Below are 16,400 nucleotides of genomic sequence, written 5' to 3'. Positions count from 1 at the left end.
ACATTCAATGCGCATAGGACCCCCCGCGCTAAAATTCCGAGCGCGTCGAGCCAAAGATAAATCGACGAATTGATTTTGCTGAATAAAAAAAGAAATACAGCGGGCTGCTTAAAGGCGCAGCTGATCATCTTTCCTCTTTAAAAATGAAGCATGCCTCGCTGATGATTTATATTTTATATTGCTGCGCCGGATGCATAATACATGGCGACTTGTGCGCCTGTCAAAGGTTACCAATAGTTCAGTATAAACGGGGAACAATGTGTTATTGTGCTCCTTTGAGGTGGCAAATAAATATATTAAATAATACAATTACTAATGTAGGACTGTAATAATGGCACGCACGAATAGCCACTACATTAAAGCCTCGTCGTGTGCCCATAAAACCACCCGAGTGTCAGCTATGTTGATGTGTCACTCAGTCATTAACGCTTCTTACTAGTCCTAATAAATCGGCATAATGTGAGGCTTTTATGTGCACTCCAACGCAAGAGTTCATTTCATTTTATTCGTGTATGTCCATGACTCAGTGAACGAGTGGTTAGCGTCATAACCAAAAGGTTGAACATTTTAAAAAGTTTAAAGTTGGCCTTTTGTGTGTGTGTGTGTGTGTGTGTGTGTGTGTGTGAATCTTTCTTTACTCAAAATGGTCTTTGAGGTTTGCAAACATCTTAAAATGGAACATCTTAAACGTGTTCGCTCTGTCCATCAAAGACTTACTGATATACAACGAAAAGTTGTTTACAAAAAATGTATGTTTGCTTCATTCAAGACTCAGATTTGCCATTTCTGGAAAAACGTATCGTAGGTTCATCAAGGACTCGAAAACGTATTATTAAAACAGTATGAGATTTGTCTTTGATGTTTACTGTATGTAAACACATACCTAAGGTTTGTCGAAGACTTAAGTGTCATTGAAGTTTCCAAAAATGTTTTAGGTTTGTTGACGAATCAAACATGTCTTTGATGTTTACTTCTTCTTCTTCTTCTTCTTCTTCTTAAAACAGTCAGCAAAGGCCGTATTTGATGTAACCATGCCGTTCGGTTGGTGAAAGATCAACTTGTCTTTGATGTTTCCACAAAACGCATGTTAAGTGTGTTGAAGACCAGAACTTCTCTTTGATGTTCCTGACAAACATGTTAGGTTAAAACTCAAATGTATTTGATGTTTGCAAAGTCATAAAACAAGACAGTGTAATCTTTGACGTTTATGTTAACGCCTGCATTAGGTTCATTGAAGATTCAAAATGTGCCTTAGATGTTTCCAAAATATATATATTGTACTAGGTTCAGCGTTTCTAATAAACATGTTAACTTCGTTAAGTCCCGAACTTGTCTTTGATGTTTGTGGAGAAACGTGTTGGGTGAGTTAAGAAATCTTAAAACGTCTTGATGTTTACAGTCTTGAACATGAGGTTAGTCTTTGATGTTTAAGTAAACGGGTACGCTAGGTAAGCTGAAGAGTAAAATTTCTTTTCGGAAAACCAAATGTTAATTTTTTTTAAGACTAAAAACATGTCGCTGATATTTCCCAAAAAAATGTATGTTAGGTTCGTTGAAAGACTGAAACGTGTCTTTTACTCAAACTTGTCTTCGTTGTTTAGAATGTCTTAAAACAGTACATGAGGTTCATCTTTTATGTAAACATGTATATTAGGTTCGTTGAAGACTAAAATGTCTTTGATGTTCATGAAAAAGTTACTTACGGTTTATTGAAAACTCTAAATATCTTTGACTTCGGTAGGTTCATTGTCAATTGTAAATTGTCTTTGTTTACAAAAAGTTAGTGTCATTTAGGACTAAACAGTCTTCATTGTTAACAAAAAATTATACACTTGTTTTCGTGAACGTTGTTTTTAGGTTCTTTTGAAAACTCGAACTTGTCTGTGACTTACGAAAATCGTCCATTTGGACAGCACTAAAGAAGACAATGGCCTCCCTGGTAAACAATCAAATATTTGACATTTTTGTTCGTTAGAGGCCCAAGGGTTTTTGACCTCTGAGTGACTTCTGCCTCGTCGCTGTCGTTGGAGCGTCGCCGCGCTAAGTGAGGTCGATTGATTCTTTGTGAGCGGTGAGGAAGAGGAGCGAGGAAGAGCAGAGCGAGCGTATGACAGCCGCCATCCATCACTGTCGAGCGTCGACGCGACAGTGATGACGTTTCCGTGCCTTCGTTCATCACGCGGCGTTTCCATTCGTAATTTCTCCGAGAAACTTAACTATAATCGGAATTAAACTTGTGCGAGGCGACATGCCGTTATGATGGTGAATTTATCGGAAAAGCCTCAACAATATGTACTCCACTTGGAGGTTTACAGTGTTATCCTGCTTTTCGATTTTTAGCTCGTTCCTTGACTGACATCGTAACTCAATTCACTCCTCTCAAATTGTGAGTGAGACACTGCATGCTGGGCGCATGTTGTGGCGTTCTCTGCCACCACCTAGTGGCGGTGTATGTGAAGCTCGCTCATACTTAACATTTGTCTCACAACACAAAGCAAAAGAAACAACAACAAAAAAACGAATGAGCGACGGGTTGTAAATCGGGGAGCTGAAGTTGGTGCCCTCGTAAGGTAAAGATACCGCTGTATCGTGTTAATGCTGAAGACTATTGTTTGTTTTTAATATTCTGTCTACTTTTTTCAAACTTCCAGAAAATATTCAAAATAATACAGTACATTCGGAGTTTGCATTTTCTATTAGTCCGTATTTTGCATGACAACATTCCCAAAACAATGAAGACATTTTTACGTTTTTTTGACCGATTAAAACCATTACAATTTGGTACTTCTCAGCCTATTCAGGAAATGTATGGGACTGTTTACCACATTCCTAAAATTCACACTTTCACGATAAAATTTGCAAACTAAGAGATTTTACATACAGTATTTACCTCCCCCTTCCACATTTCTTGACGGGTTCGAACCATTCCGTCTTCAAATCTCGCAGTCCACATTTCAACAATTCAGTTAATTCCACAGCATTTCAGATCAGCATCCGCTCTTCAGCATTCACGGGCAGTTTCTGCCGAAATTGCGTTCTCTAGTTTTTTTTGTAATTTTTTTTTTTAGAAAGTGCCGGTAAAATTGAATCACCTGGCATGCGTGTCTAAATTACTGTATGCGCCATCTGCTTGAACATCCAGTCAAATATAAACTCGCCAATTGCCTTCATCGACAGCAAACGAGTTAACGACGTTTGAGAGCACGCTGTGGTTCGCCTCAAATCAAACCGCTCTTCATCCTTGAATGTGGGGGCTGCCGGTGACAAATAGTCTTCACCAAGAAACCTCATCTCACACGCAGACCAACAAACCTCTCCGAGTGATGGATGATGTGGAAAGCGTTCTTGCAGATAATTGTTAGCAAACAGCAGATGTTTCACTGGCGAATGTGGAAAACACAAGAGAAATTAGTCGGCTTTATGACTTTCTCCGAGGCCTCGCTCGTTAGCGGCAACGTCGACAACGCCACAAATGTGCCCGCCGTCTAAAGTCACGTAAATAAAAGACATATCTGGCGTGTGGGTGTGTGTGTCTTTGATGTTTACATAAACACATATGCAGTGCTAGGAAGATTACTTCAGCAATGTAGTTGGTTACAGTTACAAATTACCATGTTGAAAATGTAATAGTAGTGTTACTATTTCAATTACTTCCTCAAACTAATAAAACTAATTTTACATTTGATTGCAAGATGCAAGTTACTTAATTTTGAATGAATGCATCCACAGCACGCTCAGATGTTTCCTCTAAAAAGTGGATTAAAAGCAGAGATCTTTATGTTGGAAAAATAATAACCAATAATAAAGTGATCAAACATGATGAAATTTTTAAAATGTGTCGTTGCAATATGTGTACAGCGTGTGGAGAACCACAATACCACACCATGCTGACCTAATGACAAAAGTGTACGATTACAGTATGGCACACACCGGAGAGAGCCAATCACAAGCGTCGGCTTTAGATGGAGGAAGTGATTTAGAAGGAGAAGGAGGAAGTGATTTGTGGGTCATTTTAAAATGTAACGAGAATTGTAATCATGTAAATTTCCAAAAGCAACTCATTTAACCACACATTTTTGACCCAGTAATGTAATGGAATACAAGTACGTACATTTTGTAATTAAATCACGTAATCTCGTGACATGTAATTAGTCACTCTCCAAACACTGCACGTGTGTTAAGTTTGTGTAAGACAAAATTGTGTACAATGCGTATGCAAAATGCCTACCCCGGGTTGGAATCACCGTCAATGTTCGTGAATACAGAATTTGTCTAACTCAATACTCCGCACATTTTTGGTTCATCCTGTCTTTTTTATGTTTTACTGCTACTGCAATCCCTGAAATATAGCGTATATCTAAACAGTTTGACTTTCTTCCACAGACGACAAATTCAAGCCCTTATTAAACAGGACGGGGAGAAAAAGCTGATTGAAGTGACAAACAAGTAACCTAACCTTTGTAGCAAAGCTAATTAGCGCTCATCACTCACTTCCGGGTACGCTTCCTCGGTGAAAGTTTGCAGCTTTGTTGCTGTTGCTTCGCAGGCTCTCGTTGCAGTCGGTGTTTTGTTTTTGTGTTTGAAACGCTCGCGGTCAACAAACATTCATGCCTGGCTAATTAGCAGCCTGAGCTCCTGCTATTTGTCGCAGTTTTTTGTGTGTTTTTTTTTGTACTAATACTGTATGTTAAGGGTGCTTTGTTATGTTATGACCCTTTTAATTCCTCTCTGTATGTGCTAATGTTAGCTGTTAGCGTCTATATTTGTGTCCGTCACTCCAGCAGGAACATAAGCTTGAATCAAAGGGCTGATTTATCGTTGTTTTCTTTCTTTTTTTTTTTTTTTTTTCTTTTTTTTAAATGCTAGCGGCAGTTGTTTCACTAATTAGCAGCCTGAGAAAAATCTTTAGCAAATCAGCATTGTGGCTCATTTAGTGAAATAATGTTGATAAAACAGAGTTTCACCATAGTAAGGGTATTTTTCCTCAAGTCAAATGTTTGTTTGTTGGCAAACTCTATTCCCTCTCTACACATGCTAATGTTAGTCGTTAGCATCTGTACTTACAGTATTTTATTCATGCCAGAAGGAGCATTACCGGTAATTAAAGGGCGGAGTTGCAATTGATGTTTTCTTTGTGTGTAAAACGCTACCACTGAATTAAATGCGAGCAGACCTCTGTTTTTTTCCACGCCACGACAACGAGGCACTCTAAAGCAACCACGCCTTCTTATGTAGTCTGGGAGGTGTGACTCGTATCAGCTATGCCCCCCCCCCCCCCCCCCCCCCCCAAAAAAAATCAAGAAAACTGAAATGGAGAAAAACGGTCGCCACAATTCAGTTATACATACAGCAGTTCTCAGTATTTGCACTTGTTTCCAGCAATTATCTTCAAACAAATAATGCATTTAGAAACAAATATCTGAATTCATCGTACAGGATCTTTAAGTCGAATGCAGGTTATTTGGCCCCCTAAGCCTGTAAAGTTTATAGTGCATTTTAGGTCAATCCAAAAATGTCCACGGAAAGCTGAATATCTTGAACTTATTTGTGAGTGAGTTTGTGCGTGTGTTTGGTCCATCCCTAACTAAACAAACGAACAAAAAAAAAAAGAAAGAAAGCAGAGAGTAAAGTGCAAATCCCTGGCAGGTGAGGCGCGAAGGCAACGGCGCTAGCGAGGCCGAGCCGGACCGCTGTGCGAACCGGCCCGCCACAGAACTCCGCAACTGGGCCAGATAAGCAGGGATAGAAAGTGGAATATCTGTTACATAAAATATGAGTTTTGCCGCACAGCCTCCCGCTCTAACTTATCAGCCGCGGGGCACTGGACCGTCGTGTCTCATCACTCCCCGGTTCTGGCACAGCGGGCCAAAACGCAAACGCTCCCGACGAACGGAAGAGCGATAAGGGGAGGGAAAAGTCTGGCCGAGGCGTCATCGGAATATTGCCTGTCGCTTGATAATGTCAGCGTGATTAGAGAATAATTGCTTCTTAATACATTTCGGGTCACTCGCACCCTGCCTCCGTCCAAAATGTCACCTGTTGCCACCGCGTGCGTTCATCGCGGGCATGGCGCTGAGTGATATGCGTTGTGTTCCGACTAATTGTTTTCCTATCTTACATGCAGTAGGATGAATTCCTTACGATTTAGTAGATTCTATAAGTTCGAAGTTCAGGATGCCAAGCAAGGTCAAGAAAAGAGTTTGACATTACGTGGAGCCTTATCCCCATTGGTTGCTTCATTAGGTACGTGATGCAATGTGTAGGGTAGGATTTCAAGCCTGGGGGATGGTTGGAAGTTTGGGGTTCAAGTTTCGGTTTCAAACCTCGTGTTTGTGCGCGTGCGCAACGTGAAGTCGTGTTTTTGTGCGTATCGCTTCACGGACACGTTCCGTTCACACTAGTAGCCGCTTTTGTTTTTGTTTTTCCGAGTTAACAGTGTGACCATAACCTAAAGCTTAGAAGCCTGGTTAAGGGCTTCAAGTTAGGGTTTTGAAGACCAGCTGAAAAGTTTCAAATAGTTTTAAACTTGAGTTAGGATTAGAAGCCAGTTTTAGGGTTTAAAATTGTTTTTTAAAAAAAAAAACTACATTGTGGTGGAAGTGAGCTTTATACAAATCTATTTTGAAATGTGAAGGTCCAACTGTGGGGAAAATAGCAAAAAAATAAGAACATTCCTTCTATTCAACACAGGAAAGAAAGCAAGGAGTAAGTCAATGACGTCGTAGCCCGACTGTCCTTGTGGCATTGTGTGTGTGTTTGTGTGTGTGTGTGTACGTGCGTGCGCGCAAATGTGCTGACACACATCACTCCTGCTCGGCGCTGCCAGAAAGCCGATTAAAGAGCGGAATGTGGCAGGCTGCTTTCCAGCCACAGTGTTCGCCGCTAATAAGGCCACCCGAGTTAATTAGGGTTAAATGATAATTAGAATGCAGTTTTAAAAAAGGTAAACACAGCAAATCCACGCGACTCTATCATTATACGGTTCCCAGCATGCTTTGCGGTATAGGGGCCTCCAGATTTGCGTTTTTTTATTTTTTATTTTTTTTTAAAACATCAATGACCATTTAGGTCTTAAATTGAGCGAATATGTTGTTTTTTTTTTTAATCAGACAGTTTTTGGTCTTTATTTGACGTGTGAAAAATAACTACTATAAAATAAAAATTAGATGAATAAATATAAATGAAATAATACATTTTATTAAATCAAATGATAATAAATAAATAAAATAAATGACAATAAATAATAATAAACCGAGCATGTTTTCTTAAAAATCAAAGACAGTTTTTAGTCTTTATTCGACTGAACGTGATTTTGAAAACATCAGACAATTTAAAGTCTCTGTTCAACCAGACATTAAACATAAAAGATAATTGTTTTTAACATTTTTACATTTTTTTCAAAAAATGTGAAAATGTAGTCCTGAATCATGCTTTCTAATACAATTTCGAATTCTAAAATGTGTTTTTATATACATAAAAGACCATTTTGAGCCCTGAATCAACCAAGCGTTTGTTTTGTTAAACATCAAAGACCATTTTGAGTCTTTAATCACCGATACAGATGCTTTTTTTAAAATCTAAACATCAGAGACAATTTTGAACGTACATTTTTGTGAACATCGACAACTGTTCTGTTTTTAATTCACCTGAGGTCCACTTTTGTGACCAATGAAAAAGGGCAATTCTGAGTCTTTATTAACCAAGTGAGCATATATTTCCTGTAAACCTCCTCAGAAAATATTCTTTAACCTGACTTAATACGTTTCGTAATTTTTTTATTTTTGACACGGAACTGCAGCACGTGGTGTGAGGGACTGCGGGGCGGGAGGCGAGACAGGACGGGGTTGTCACGGCGAGGACGGCGAGGGAGGGCGACAAACTGGAATTGATCGTAGTGTCAGGTCACGACCTTTGTAGTTGCGAGGCGTTTTAGTATTCCGCCGCAGGCGTCTGCCGCCTCGCAGGCAGACGTATCGGAGCGTGAGCGGAATCGATCGGCGCTGCTGTTTATTCTCTCTTTACTTTTAATTAATGTTGACTCTGATTGCATCTCTTTATTAAGGCATGGTGATGAGGGGCTGGTGGATATTGTGGGGGGTGGGGGGCCTTGATAAGAACCAGCACCCTTCCACCCATCCCCTCCACACACAAAAAATCCCTCCTCTTCGTGGCCAAAGCAGAAGAGGGATCGACGGGTCAAATGATCAGTGTTCATTGATCATCGCTGATTGGATTAGCAGAGTTTACGGCACTAGAGGCAGAACGGCGGATCAGTGGTTAGCACCCTTGCCTCACGGATAGGTTTGACTTTGCACGTTCTGCTTGCGATTTGTCCTCGACGTTTACAAAAACAAGCACAGTAGGTTAGTTAAAGACTTTCAATCGTCATAAAAACACCGACTCTACACTAAATTGTGTTCATTGTTTGCCAAAACGCACAAATAGTTAGTTAGTTCATTAAAGACTCAACCGCTGTCTTTTGGTTTACAGAAACAAGTATGTTAAGTGCATTGAAGAATCAATGGTCTTTGTTTAAAGGCACGTTATAGTGTCATTGAAAATTGTCTTCGCTTTTTACTCAAATGTATGATAAGTTGGTTGAAGACTAAATTGCAATGTTTACAAAAACGTAGGTCAGGTCGATTTAAATAAGATAATTCTTTGGGGGGATGTTTGCAAAAACACATTATAGGTTGGTAATGATTCAAAATTGTCTTTTGAAAAAATATATATTTAAAGTTTGAGAAGAGAATGTTTGGTTGATTAAGGACTCAAAACTGTCTTTGATGATTAAAAATATACCGATTAAAGACAGAAATTGCAGAAACATTTTTGGTTGATTGAAAAACAGAAACGTATACATTTGGGTGATTAAAAATTAAGTCAAAATGGTGTTTGATGTTTAATAAAACATGTTTGGTTGATTCGGGAGTCAAAATTGTTTTTGATCTTTAAAAAACACATCTGATCAATTTGTGACAAAAATGTCTTTGTTTTCAAAAACAAATTTGTTTCGTTGACTTAAGACTCAAAATGGTCTTCAATGTTTAAAAACACACATTCGGTAGACTAGAGATTCAAAATGGACTTTGCTGTTTAAAAAAATGCGTTCGGTCAATTAAAGAGTCAAATCATCTGACGTTAACGCAAACATTTGGTTTGGTTAATTCATAGAACAGACAATTTTAACTGCTCTTTCAAGACCCACAAAATAGAACAATATAAGCACCAACTCTACCAAAAGAAACAGTAGACGCATGTTTCACCAGAAAAGCTGGGTCACCAACCGGTCTCCATCTTCAACTCAAAAGCTGTGCTGATCTTAAATCCGAAATGATGCAACGCCGCCATCTGCAGGGATCTGTTAGTCATTATAGTGGTTTACAAACCTGAATTTCACCGATAAGGTGGGCGAGTCCTAGCATACCTGTTTAAAAGCATACTTGACGAATATATACGTCGGTGGCAGTGAACGGTTGGATTCCAGTTGACGAATATAAACGTCCACAGCAGTGAATGAGTTAAAGACTCAAAATTGTCTTCCAGGTTAACAAAAACATATTTATTTGGTTTATTAGTAAGTATTTGGTTTATTAGTAAGTCTTTAATGCCTTTGAGTTTTCACAAACATGAATCTCAAAATTATCTTTGATGCTGTACAAAAAAAAGCAAAACACATTTGGTTGATAAAACTGAAAATGGTCTTTAATGTGCCCTGCGATTGGCCGGCGACCAGTTCAGGGTGTACCCTGCCTCTCGCCCGAAGATAGCTGGGATAGGCTCCAGCACGCCCGCGACCCTCGTGAGGATAAGCGGAATGGAAGATGAATGAATGAATGAATGAATGGTCTTTGTTTACAAAAACACATACAGTATGTTAGACCGTGATGGTCACTCCTCCTTGGCAACAGTGAGCGGTCGAGTTTTTTTGTTGTTTTTTTCCCCCCTTCAATCTCCTGCATCTCGGAAGGCCCTACAAGCAGGGGCGTGGAGTGATCCCGAATGCGGCCCGTAATTCCAGGGGCAGTGATAAGGTGTCCGATAAACATAATGGCGTTTGGAGGTGTGACGTCTTCGCTCCCTTTTGAAGGACGGCACCGCCTCTCGTCTCGCGCCTCTGTTGCTTATTTTCCGAGCCGAGACGTGGTGGGGAATTTCAACGACGCTCCTTATTCACCGCCAAGTTCTTTTAAGTGCTAGAGCAAGAGTGTGACCTGCATTCTCGAGAAGCCTTGACCACCCGGCAGGCGCGCACGCGCAAACCCGCGCACACCTCCCGATAAGAGGACAATAGATAGGGCCCGTTTCCTCGCCGCTTGTGTTGTTTGCATGTAAATGCGCTACTACTCCCTCAATCGGGTCGCAGTCCTGCCAGCACTTACGAAGGCAAATATTTGCACTATTTCACTCCACGTGACACACGTGTGTAATTATCAGGAGGAAAGTTGCAGTTTTCCCTGCGCGGTTTTCAACCTTTTTAGAAAAATATGATGAGCAAAGTCAACATCAGCCTGACAGCGACGGCCTTTGGGGGAACGTCGGCGACTCCACAATACCAAATAGAAAGACAAGACCCTTGTGAGGATAAGCGGCTCAGAAAATGGATGGATGGAAAATAGACTTGAAATGGAAGAGAAAATTGAGTTGGAATTTGGGGGGGGGGGGGGGGGGGGGATTTTTAAAATACAAAAAGTAGTGTTAATATAATCTAAATGAAATTGATGAAATACAGTTCAACTACAAAAAGGAGTTAAAGAGAAAACTGAATATATATATAATATAATTAGTTCAAATAAATGTGTTAAAAAGAAGTGTATTAAAAATAAAAATTGAGTTCAAATAAACAGACCAAGTGAAAACTAAGTAACAATTTCAAGAAAATAATTACAATAAAAGGGAAAACCGAGTTAAAATGGAAAATTGTTTGAATAACTGAAATTAGCTGTGATAAAAAATAAAATGGAATTAAGCAAAAACTAGAAATAAAAAATAAGACATGAAAATGAAAGAACATGGGAGTTAAAATGAAAAATAAAATGGAGAAAGGGAGCACATAAAAACGAGTTAAAATTCAAAGTTAAAGGGTTCAAATGAAAATAAGTTTTAGGAAAAAGAAAAGGAAATCGGGTGAAAATAGAAGAGAATATAGTTCAAATTGAGAAGAAAATAGGGTTACAATGAAAAAAGTGGGAACATTGTGAAATAGAAATTTAGTAAATAGTTTAAATAGTTACTGTATATTAGAAATAAAAATGCATAAAATCGATCCACCCATCCCTTTAACTCATCCATCCGGCCTCCCTCTGGCATTTCAACCGTCCATCTATTAACTCACCAATCCGTCCCTTTTACAATCCTTCCATCATCCAAACAATCTGTTGTCGAGCAGCCATTCATGCCCACTTCCAATTGTAACACGACCTTCCAGCCATCTGTCTGACGTTTTAACCGTCCATCCAATAATCCATCCTCACCTCCCAATCCCATCCCTTTAACAAATCTTCCGTCCATGCTCCAATCAATCTTTCAATCCCCAACACATCCATCCAACCAGCACATCAGTCCAACCAGCCAGCTCTCGAAGAAGCCATCCGCCATCTATTAATCCACTCATCCGCACGCTCTAACAATCCTTCCATCCATCCAATTATTATCCCATTCGACGTGTCCATCCGTCCGCCATGGATCTTTTAGCCTTCATCCCCGTCCGTCCGTCGGCGCAGATGACGGTTCTTTGGCCGTCCCCCGAATCGTCGGCGCGGTCTCTTGTTTCTCGGGTCAGTCGACTTCGTCCCGCGTCTCCGCCGCTAGGCTCTGATTGGCCCGCGGGCCGCGTCCATTCGCGGCGCTCGGCGCGTATTGATTAAATTAGACCCGAAGAAAAAGAAGCCGGGCGCGTAGGAACAAGAGAAAGAATGCAATCTTATTCCCATTAGCGGCAGCCCCGCTCGCACTAGTCTTTATTCAACATTAATTACTGTTCATTTCACACTCTGGCTCGTTTCATGGCGGCGTACGACCCGTCGCCGACACCGCCCTCCCCCCCGACATTCTTTGCATTAAACACCGAAGGAAGTATCAGCCAGCCGCCAGGAATGAACTAAGCTCTTTTACTCGTCAACTTTTATTGAGAGGAAGCGTCTGAAATGAGATTGGCAAGGTGGAGGTTAATGCGGCGTCTGCTTTGCGCATAAATCGAGCCCCAAAGAAAGAAGGAGGGAAAAAGAGACGACAGCGTCGGGAAAACGTACCCAGGCGTACGTAACTGATGAACCCGTTGTTGATCCCTGCGGGCTTTTTTTTTTCACGGCTGTCGCATCCGCTGAGTTTTCGCCTCCTTCACACGCGTGACGCACGCCCGGCTCTCGGCCCGCGGGTTTATTTGGCCCAGAGCCTCGCCGTGGTGGGAACTGGAGGAACCGTGTACAGTACAAGCAGACAAAAAAAAAGAAAAAGATCCCCAACGCTAGGCACACTCATTTCAAACACAAACCAATGTTGGAAAACATGAACCCTGACCTTACCCAGACCCTAACCCAGTCCTGAAACCCTAATTTGAAAAATTAACCCTTGTTGTGAACCCTAACCCAGACTTTAAACTCTATCCACCCTGAGCCGCTTCTCCTCACTTGGGTCGCGGGCGTGCTGGAGCCTATCCCAGCTGTCATCGGGCAGGAGGCGGGGTACACCCTGAACTGGTTGCCAGCCAATCGGAGGGCACACAGAAACAAACAACCATTCGCACTCACAGTCATGCCTACGGGCAATTGATAGTCTCCAACTAATGCATGTTTTTGGGATGTGGGAGGAAACCGGAGTGCCCGGAGAAAACCCACGCAGGCACGGGGAGAATATGCAAACTCCACACAGACGGGGCCGGGGATTGAACCGGGGTCCTCAGAAGTGTGAGGCTGACGCTCTAACCAGTCGGCCACCGTGCCGCCCTTGAAACTCTTAACAAAGGCTTAAAGCCCTACTTTGAAACCATAACGCATGCATTAAAACTTACTTTGAATCCCAAATCCAAATATCGGGAAACCCTAACCCTGCCTTAAAGCCCTACTTTAAGAACCCTAACGTTCTTGAAACCCTATTTTGTAAATAAATAAACCTGAATCACAGGCCAGTCTTTACAACAAAATAATGTATGAAAAAGCGGGCGTTTTTGCTTTATCGACAACATGACCGGTCAAGCAGAGTCGAAGTTAACATTTGTGCTCAGCGGTGAGGCAGGAGCATTGTTGAAAATTGACTTTTCATGTAACAAATGGATGAATTTGTAACCATTTCATGGCTTTGTGTTCTGTAACTGGAATCATTTGTTATTTTTGTTTTACACCTTTTCTCGCTTATACCTGATACCTTTTTTTCTTTCTTTCTCTCCCCCCCAGAAAAATTACAAGCAATTCTCTCTCTCTCTCTCTCTCTCGCTTTCTCTCTCTCTATCTCTCTCGTTCCCTACGTTGGCTCTCGCCGGCTGCCAGCGACTGGTGTCACGAGTCATTAGAAACGCGTGACCTTCCCGGGAGAAGGTGGTGGCTAAGCAGTGATAAAGTAGGCTCGGCCCACTCCAGAGAGCCGGGCGGCGGCGCTGTAATAAGTGCAGCTCGAGTCCACAGAGCCGACTAATGGTGCTGAACCTGCATGTGCCATTAGCCTCAGCTAGAGACTGGGTGGGTGGTGGATGAAGGGCAGGGGGGCGGGATGGGTGGGGGTGGGGGTGGGGGGTCGGGTGGTTCCGCATTCAGTGTTAGCGACGCACTGAATGTGAGGACAAAAAGTAGCGACGGCGATGATGATGCATGATGGGAACTTTAAATGTCTCTTCCAGGATGCGTCTTCTTTTTGCCATGACGGCAGGTCATAATATTAGAAACTGCATTATCAGACAAAATCTCTTGGACAAGATAGTCTTAAAAGTACACCAGGGAATGGCTAAAATGGCCACTTAAAACCAAAATGGCAGACCTCCAGTGTATTCTCCGGCATTGCCTGTAAAGACTTTTCTGTGGGTCTACTCATGGTAGACATGTCTTCCAAATTTCTTCTTGCGGCTTCTGGGACTGAATTTTCCAAACATTCCGGGAAGAATGCGCCTGCGAAACAAAGCAGTTTATTGTCAGACAGTGTCAAAACCGTGCCTCATTGTCTATGTAGAGGCAGGACTGTGTTCAGCCAGTAATAATCAATAAACTGAATTCATCCCAGTGTCCATTTAACGGCGGTGGGATTCCGAGCTGCTGCATTATTCATCGGCGATTGCAGCACCGACACAAGTGTGCGTCAAAGCACACACCTCACCGTTGCAACAGCAAAGCCCCCCCCCGAAAGGACACGCGGCGCTCCGTTGTTCAAGCAGCTCATTCATATTGATTCCAGCATTAGGGCAAGAAAAGCCCACGCCGCAGAGATGATAGACAGCGCGGCTCGGCCTTGCGGACCGGCCGTCCGCGGCAAGCTGCCGAGGCGTTTTTGTGCGCCGTGTTGCGTCATGGGTTGCGACTTCCTTTAACCTGCGGCCAGAAAGAGATGAATTCATCTGTGGAATTCTCATAAAATATCTTAAAACAGAACAAGGTGCACGTACGTATGTGAGGATCGTTAAAAGTGAAGAGATTTCCTTTTTGTGTGTATACATTAGTACCTTGACATACAAATTTGTTTTCATTCCATGACCAACACATCTCAAATCACCGTTTTCCTGTGAAATGAATGGAAATGCCATTATTCCATTCCAGTCACCAAAAAAAAAAAAAAAAAAAAACTTGGAGCAATAACATAATTAAATCGAATGTAAAGAATTAAACAGTTAGCTCATCATGATTTAATGGTTCAATCCAATTCTCCTTCTTGTGCTGCTCCTTCTGTTGTACCCACCTTGGCCACCAGTGGCAGTAGAATACAGTTGTACTGACTAACGAAGAAGAGCCACCAGTGTTCTCAGTGACTCAAAATAAGCTGCAATATATTGGTTTTGTTATCGCAGAGGTTAAAGAATATATATGCCTGTGAGTATTGTGATATTATTTCTCTACATGTTTCTCCACTGTTTGTGTTCAAATAGCTGTTGTTAAAGGGATTATATCACCGCATCTATCGATGCTAATCATTAGCACGTCAATGGCATTTTCCATTAAATGTTAGCATCAAGCTAGCGGGGACGTTCCTAAGGAAGACTTGTTTGATTGTTTTAAATATACAACATGTAATTCTCTTTGGTTTGACGGGAAACTTCAACTTGGAGTGGCATTAAACCGATTGAAGCCTCTTTTTTTGAAGGATTGTTCGCTAAACTGGTGCTTATTGTGAAATAAGATGAGTTGAGCTCACTGCCACGCACCATACAGCGCTCAAGTTTGCGCTCGTAAGTCAAAGCAGAAAAATACAAACAAAAATATCAAATCAGGTCACCCGTATCTCAAGGCTGTATAAACGTCCTTGGCAGTGAATTAATTAATTGTGCCTAAAATGGCAGACTTCCTGTATCCTACCTGGCATGGCACTTTTTTTTTGACCATCTACTCATGATTGATGTCTTCCAAATTTCATGTTGCTAAGTTAAATATTGGCTTCAGGGGCAAAATCTTTTTTTTTTTACAGAATTATATATAATGTGACGTCGTCCTAAATAGTTTGTAAAGTAGCAGCAGACAGTTAAGTAGTTTTATCTGATTGAGTTTGTGCTAATTTTATAATGAATACAAACCAGCCAAGCTTGTTCAGGTCATGTGAGAGCTGCTTGTTCTGAAGCCGATGAAGCGATAGTGCTGAGCGGCAGGAGGTCTTACTCGGCAGGAAAATATGCTTGCACAATAGCGCGAAAGACGGAGATAAAAGACGCTTAGTAGGGTGCGGTGGGTGTTGATGAGGGCAGAGTGATGCTTTGCAACCCGTTTCATCAGCTCCCTCGCCCTCCGCCCCCTACGGTCACTGCACTTGTACGCTGTTGACCCTGCGGCTCGCCGTCATTCAGATGAGCAACTTTGTTCCACGGACAAGCATCCGTCTTTGGCTGGAAAGCTCGCGGCCGGGCCCGACTCCCCGGATACTTCCCGTTCGGGCCGCAACGTTCGCGCTGACAGGCAGCGGCCGGTTTTCCTGACGAGATGACGCCGACATGTTTTATGCTCTTTCATGTCATGTGTGTGTGTGCGTTTATTTCAGGAAGAAAACATCACCAGGAAATGCTAGGGCAGCAGGCTGGCCAATCTCTTATCAATATAGAGTGCAACCTCCATTTAAGGGACAAATACTGGGGGAAGGGTCAGCTGTTAAAGTCGTTGGTCCATTAATTTGAAGCACTTTTTTTTGTGTGTGTGGCCTAACAACACCCAGTACAGTACAAGGTTATTAAAGTTAACAAAAACAAACAACATAACTAAAACCTGACAGGAAACCCT

Source organism: Phycodurus eques, chromosome 15 (assembly GCF_024500275.1).
Source record: "Phycodurus eques isolate BA_2022a chromosome 15, UOR_Pequ_1.1, whole genome shotgun sequence".
Taxonomy (NCBI): Eukaryota; Metazoa; Chordata; class Actinopteri; order Syngnathiformes; family Syngnathidae; genus Phycodurus; species Phycodurus eques.
Note: the sequence above shows the minus strand (reverse complement) of the source record.